Raw genomic sequence first — 7709 nt, 5'->3', positions numbered from 1 at the left:
GATACTTGTGTATCATAATAATGTGTTATTTAGCTGATGCTTTTATCCAAAGCAACTTAGAGTTTATGGGACAAAGCAAGGGACAATCCCCCCAGTCCCCAAATATCACAAATTCCACATGTTCCCATTTCTCTCTCATTGAGAGAAAAGCATAATGGCTTCCATTGCCATTATTCCATTCCATTGCCCTTAAATGTCACCATCTTTCTGCTGCAGCCATAATGCACCAGGTTCCCAAAGCTGGGAGTGCTCATTTTGTACAGGACGGATGTGGTTTTATCTGGGCTGTGCTTACTGGTATCCAAGTCTCCAGGAAGGATGGCAGCTTCTCCACAGGCATGTTGGGAAGTGTAGGAACCAGGGCCTTCTCCACGCTCTCCACCATCTTCTTCAGCCTCTACTTCTCATTTTTTCCTTGAGCCTTCTTCAATTTCTTCTTGGCCTGCCTCCTCTTCCTCTTCCGCTTCCGCTTGGCTTCACTGGATGAGGGGGCGGAGGAAGAGAAAGAGCTTCATCCCGTCTCCAATTCCACTGACAAAGCAGGAATACTCACCCTCATCCTAACAGACATGAACAACACTTCAACCGACGAACAGGACACTTATACTGAGGCAAGAAAACACGAAACAACATTACGCCTCTAATTCAAGGGAGGGGTGCTTAAGGGCCACATTGAGATAGAGCTCAGTAGCTCTTGTGCCAAAGAAGGGGGACCTGCAGGACCTCTGGAACTGGCGGCCGATCAACCTCCTCTCAGTGGACTACAAGATCATGGTGAAGGCACTGATGAGGAGGTTCCAAGACCTCATACCATCGGTGATCAGTTTAGACAAAGAGATGGCTTTTGACAGGGTTAGCCATGTGTGCTTGAGGAGGGTGCTTGAGAGGTTTAACTTCCCTGGCCCCCTCCTACACTGGATTCAAATCTGTTTGACAGACATCACGGGCAGAGTGGTTGTCAGCCAGCAACCCTCTGCCCCGTCTGCCATCAGATCCGGCGTCAGGCAGGGGTGCCCCCTTGCATCCCTCCTGTACGTCATCTACCTTCAGCCAGTCCTAGAGGCCATCAGGACCGACCCGGGCATCACTGGCTACCCATTGTCAGGAGCCTGGGGAGGGCGGCTGGGTGTAATGGCGTACATGGAGGACATTACCATTGTCGCCACAGATAGTCGTTCCTTAGCATGTACCACCAAGGTACTGAACAACTTCTGTGCCGTCACCGGCTTTCCTGTGTGCAGAAATAAGATCAAGCTCCTGGGGGTAACCTTCCACGCTAAGTGCACGCTAAGCTGGAAGGGAGCCTTCAGACACGCCGAGGGTAAACAGCCCCTCACAATGACGGGTAAGATCCTGGTCCTGAAGGCAACAGTCCTTCCAATCCTACTTTATGTAGGAGCCACCAATAAATACATCTACCGGGTGGCTTTTAGTTTTGTCTGGGGGAGCACCATGGAAAAGCTTAAGCGCTCAGTCATGCTGAAGGAATAAAGGAATGGGGGCCGGGGGGCCCAGACATAGTTAACATCATTCTGGCACAAGGTTTGGCCACACTGGCCAAAAATGTCCAGAAGGTTGAGAAGGCCTCTGGTACCTTTGCTTGGTAGTATGCCACTCCCTTCCTGTGTGTGCTAGACCTTAAAGTCCCATTCAGCTGGGACCCCCCGTACGCATACAGAGCACTGAAGGACTTTGCCTTCTGGACCAGACTGTCCGGGGCTGGACTACCCTCGTGGAGCTATAAGGTAATTATGGCCTATTTAAGATCTGGTCAAATGTCTGTCATAGCACAAAAAGACATAGCATGGATGTCCCCTCACATGTGCCTCCCCACAAGGTCTTTCATGTATAGGCGGCATCTGGCTCTTATGGATGTCCCCATGGATGCACTGACTCGGAATATGTAAACCATCTGTTCTGGGAGTGCTCTGTGGTCATGTGGGTCTGGGGCCTTGTTGTTTCCTCTGTCTCCCAAAACAGGTTGCTGCTGAGATCCTCCCTGACTGCTGAGGGCGTCCTCTACGGGCCAACTAGGGACAGCCAAGCTCCAACATCGTGAAGCAGGTCCTGTGGGAGACAAAGAAACATCAAACATCTCCAAGACGATGATGTGGTGGACTTTAACAGGAACAGGACGCTGGCAAGAGAGAAATGGGGGGGCATTGGAAAGAACTTATTATATAACCCACCCCCCTAGAAGGGACACAGGCTCCTAGTGGCCTCAAAACAGAAACCCAGGCGAGATATCTTCTTGAAATTTAGTTTTCTTTTGTTTCCTTTTTGCTGTCCTTGTGGACAGAATGGTTTTTATTGTATTCACATAGTTATTTGATAAGTTTGTGATTGCAATGTGGAGCATAATTGCAAGGCTCTCAACTGAGAGGGGCAAACTCCAACACCCATGTATGCTACTTTATAGATTCACCAAGGACACTCCTTTCTCAGCTCCACTGACTGTCATGGCAGGGAGGACAGAGGAACCAGAAGCAGGAGCAGGTGTGGAAAATGGCAGGTTTACTAGCAAAAGCAGGGGCAGAGCAGAGTCAAAAAACAGGCCAAAAACCAGGGGGTCAGTCCAAGGTTCAGAATCCACAAAAATCAAAAGGCAAGCAGGGTTCATAAACAGGAATCCAGATAAACAAGGCTTGGGAAAACAAACAAGGCTCAGGAAAACAAACAAGGCTCGGGAAAACAAACAAGGCTCAGGAAAACAAACAAGGCTCAGGAAAACAAACAAGGCTCGGGAAAACAAACAAGTCTCAGGAAAACAAACAAGGCTCGGGAAAACAAACAAGGCTTGGGAAAACAAGGCTCAGGAATAAAGGGGCTAGAACAGGGGAAAGGAATAATGTGCTCGGGACTCAAAAAACAGGACAAGATGAACTAACAAGGTGCAACTGAAAAGGACAGGTATAAATACACGGGGGAATGAGACAAACCAGATAGGGCATGGGAGTGAGGGCGGTCAAATAAACATCAGGTAAGACACATGAAAGGGTAATGACACAATAACGAGGGGGAAACGAAAATGCGGACTGGATTCACAAAGACACATGTAATACAAACTGCTCCGGACTAGGGAGTAGACAATTGCACAAAATCAGGAGATGCAGAGATACGGAGAGACAGGTGCGAATACTTCGCTGAAACTAAGCAAGTAATCAGTGATAGAATAGGGAAGCGGAGTTATAGAACAGAATTGAAACTGGAGATGTGTTAGTAAGTTTGTAAGTGATTTAAATTACAAATACCCAAAACTAGTGAATGTTACTTTGTTAGTTTGACGAACATATTAGTGTGTTAGTATAATTAGTTCCATGCAAGTTCCATGTTAGTTGGGATTAGTATATTAGTGCTATGTAAAAAAAATGAATTGGAGAGAAATCAGGAAGTAAGGAATGCAAGATTGGAAGGAAGGTTCAACCCCGGAACTACCGTAAACACCCGAATAGTGGAGACAGGGGACAGGGGAGTGACTGGGCTTGTAAACATTCAGACTCAGACATCACGGGAAGACGAGCGCAAAGACTAATGAATATAAACAGAACACCAGACATGAATATGAAAAATTATAAATGACAAGAATTACGATAATAAATAATGATAAACTAACAGACAGAACTCAGGAACATAACACTAACAGTACATGAGACTTATGAGGGAGTTAGATAAACACATAAGATGAACACACAAGAAGGTAACAAACACAGAACCCTGGGCCAGTCACAGAGCTCTCAAATGACCATGCATTTAGACTTAGTGAAAAGCCACACTAATAGCAAACATACATCAATATTAACATAACTACAATAAACTTCACAACTCCACTGCCAGAGACCAAAGAGGAAGCGAGATAAATACACAAACAGCCACGAAGATCTCCCATATATAACTCCGGGCTATCGGAGATTCACACCTCTCCCACTGAGAGCAGCGACAACTCCAAACTTGCGTATTTAACCTTGTATAAAACAAAACAGACCTGCACTAAGAAGGAAACTAATAAGCATGAGCATCTCTGCTAAGAGACCCATGCGGAAGTAATCTAAATAAACAAACGAATTAGCGTTGCGCACCTTCGGTACCCGGGGACCTATCTCATAGGGATGTTACCTCCGACAATGGTGTATAGCCTTAGTGCAATACGTACAATAACCAACACTAAACTATGACGAGAACAGAAACACACAATAAAGTGGCAAAAAGAAACACCTCGCTATAAAGAAACTAACGTGAAGCGGCTGTCAGCCTTGGAAACAGCACACCAGGGAAAAATGACACACTGCAGCGCCAAGAGAAAGTTCCACATACAAACAGGGTGAACATCATCCTCTCCCTCACACTTGCCCCAAGCCACAGGAAGTCTGAGCCAGAGACGGGGACTCGAGTCAGCATATATGCGGACTCCAGAAATGACTTGAGACTCGACTCGGACTAGTCAATAAGGAGTCATGAACAATAACAGTCCGCCAAATGGCATCGTGAAAATGACGAAGTGAATAATGTCACAGCCAATTAGTATTTTTCAGTTATTCATATGAAAGATATTCCTTAGTTAATACACACCGAACGGAGTTTTACGCGCCACACCGTGCGCCATTTAGTAGCACCATAGCAACACCTTTCGCTGTATTTCTTGCAGCATAGCTCGCTAAGATTACAGTTCCGCATGTTGTGGCTTGTGTTTAAATAATTCAGGCCCACCGAACCAAAGAAAATGATTGCAACTCGCAAAATGTGGAGAATTAAAATAAAAGATGCGGGAGCAACCTCATCAAATTTCAACAGACATTTGAAAACTCATGGAGATGTAAGTAAGTTTACCAGCGCAGGAGCTGATCCCACTGCTGTTCACTGTTATGTTAACATAACTCGCGTTTCAGAATCAGTATAGCTAATGTTCATGTCGCTGTTTATCCAGCAATACAGAAGGGCCTATTTTCTTATTTTGTTGACTGCCAAGTTGTAGCGATGTTTGCTTGCATTTCAAATGGTTGATCTTGAAAAGTTATGCAAGCTAGAGAACCACGAGCGTAAGGTACAGTAACGATAAAACAAACATCTTCAGGTTGGCTTTGTCAACGTAGGCTACTTCACGCAAGCAGGTGCATGTTCAGTAAAACGGCCATGTAATGGGATTTTGATCTGGAGCCTGATCAAGGGTTACACTATTTTAAAAACCCTTCGGTATGATCTTTAAGATCGATATGCAAGCAGGACAGCGAGTGATTTTGAGTGTCTTGTTAAATGACGTACTAGTTGTGTGGACATTATTCGGTCTTCTTGTGTCATACAAATATGAAATGTATTTTCAAAAGAGCTTGTTTGTAATTAACGTTAACATTAAAAGCTACGGTAGAAACCGAGTTTGCAATATACTGTAGTTGTATGCGGTTTTCACGATTTATAATTTTACTATGCAATAGTGCAATGGCATTCCGTAGGATTCGTGGTTCTCCTATAGCATGTAGATGTAGTCCCAAGATCATAGCTCCCGATTTCTTGCATATCTAGCCTCATTAGATTTTTTTGAATGATCAAAGTAAATGTTTAACAGTTACCTTTCATTTAAACATTAAAAAGTATGAGTATATTAATAAACCAATACTGCAACGTGATTCAAATTTCAAAACTTTGTAACTTTGTTTACAAATGAAGTTATAATTAGTCGCAGATGCTTATTAAACCTAGTCCTAGACTAAGTTTAATTGGAGATTATCCATACAAAGATGCATTTAATCCAGGATTAACCGGCCCCTATTAACCGGCGTCTCAAGGATTTTATTTTCGTGCCTAGTATTTTCGCTAGGTTGTACTTTATTTTAATCCCCGGTTTGCGACTGTCAGTGCTCACCTACAAGCACTTGTTTTGGTTGAGTGCTTTGCCCTGGTTTTCTAAGGGTTGTTTTATTTTCTACAGCTGTTTTGGGCTTTATTTCAGTCTTGATTGGAAATCTCGTTTGGGTTATTTTCTGTTCCTCCCCCTGTTCCGGGAGAAGATCTTATTCTTTCATCTGTGCATCCCTGTCTTTTACCTCCCGGGATTTAGTGCTTAGAAGGGTTATTCCCTTAGTCACTTCTGGCTCTCCGCCCAGCCCCGACCTCACACACCAGTCACACAGAGCTCTTAAAAATAGAATGGTTATTTATTTCATATTATTTATTAATGTCACACAATTGATGTCATATACAAAATATGCCTTCTACACTTCTGGTTTCTATATCAATTAGCATAGGAATTGTGATGAATTTATATATCCTTTCATGTGTCACTCACTCCCATGCCCCACCTAGTTTGTCTCATTCCCCTGTGTATTTATACCTGTCCTTTACAGTTGCACCTTGCTAGTTCGTCTTGTCCTGTTTCTGAGTCCTGAGCCCTTTTATTCCATCCCCCTGTTCTAGCATCTCTTGTTCCTGAGCCCTTGTTCCCGAGCCCTTGCCATTGTGGCATTCGGTCTTGTTTTATAGATTTTTGTATCTGGATTCCTGTATTCCTGCCTTTTTCCTGGACTCTTCCCTGGTTTTTGTGGATCGTTGTACCTCTGCCTTATTTGGACTGACCTCCCGGTCTTTGAACTCTGCCTGTTTTGATTATCCTCCTGCCATTAAACCTGCCAGTTTCCTATACCCTTGTCTGCTTTTGGTTCCTCTGTCCTCCACCCCGTGACAAAAAGGGTGCAACCAACTCAATTTCAACTGTCCGGGTCTCAATTTCAACTGTCCCGTGTCTGACAATTGTGAACTAAAAATAAAATGTACATTTCGTCCTCCTCCGTCCTCATTCCCCTAAGATAATGAAGGATTGCTGCGTGTTCGGCTCCTATATCCATTATCATCACAGGTAAATTTCCTACTAAACATGGCAACCCACGACACATGATTACTGCAAAAATAAAAAATGGTTGCGAAATGAAAGGGGTTTACTCTATAGGCATCTTTAACACAATACAGTCTTTCTTATGAAATCCTGTTCCCAGCAATTACTGCTGTATTTCCAGTGTGGTATTACATTACATTATTGGCATTTGGCAGACGCTCTTATCCAGAGCGACGTACAGTTGATTAGACTTAAGCAGGAGGCAATCCTCCCCTGGAGCAATGCAGGGTTAAGGGCCTTGTTCAAGGGCCCAACGGCTGTGCGGATCTTACTGTGGTTACACCGGGATTAGAACCGCCAACCTTGCGTATCCCAGTCCTGTACCTTAACCACTACGCTACAGGCCGCCCTATGGGCATGGATTGCTGTAGACTGTCAATTCACGAGCAGCTCGTTTTCATAGCTGATAACTCAAAAACTAGGAATTGTAAACAAATGAAAGGGGGTATACATTTACTAAGCCCGTATATTTTATATTGCACAGTCTTTTCTGTGAAATCATGTTCCCAGCAATCGTTACATTGTAGTCGTAACCTTATTTGGTTCCGCTTGCGTTTGTTTCCCAGCTGTCTTAGCTAACTTAGCCTAGTTTGCCACAGTGAGCCCATTTGAAATCTGCTAAATTTATTGGCAAAAGACTGTAAATATGTGGGAAGACTATTGCACGCCAGGTCCCGACTATTGCACCGCCATCCTTGCTGGCCTCCTTGCCTCCGATTGTTACACCTGTTAAGTTGGTTCTACTGCAAGTATTCTGTATTGTGGTAGATCTGTCTATGTTGCTGTCACCAAGCTAATTTTGAGTGTTAACAGGTAACAAAATGACAGA

Source organism: Conger conger, chromosome 13, assembly GCF_963514075.1.
Source record: "Conger conger chromosome 13, fConCon1.1, whole genome shotgun sequence".
NCBI lineage: Eukaryota > Metazoa > Chordata > Actinopteri > Anguilliformes > Congridae > Conger > Conger conger.
Note: the sequence above shows the minus strand (reverse complement) of the source record.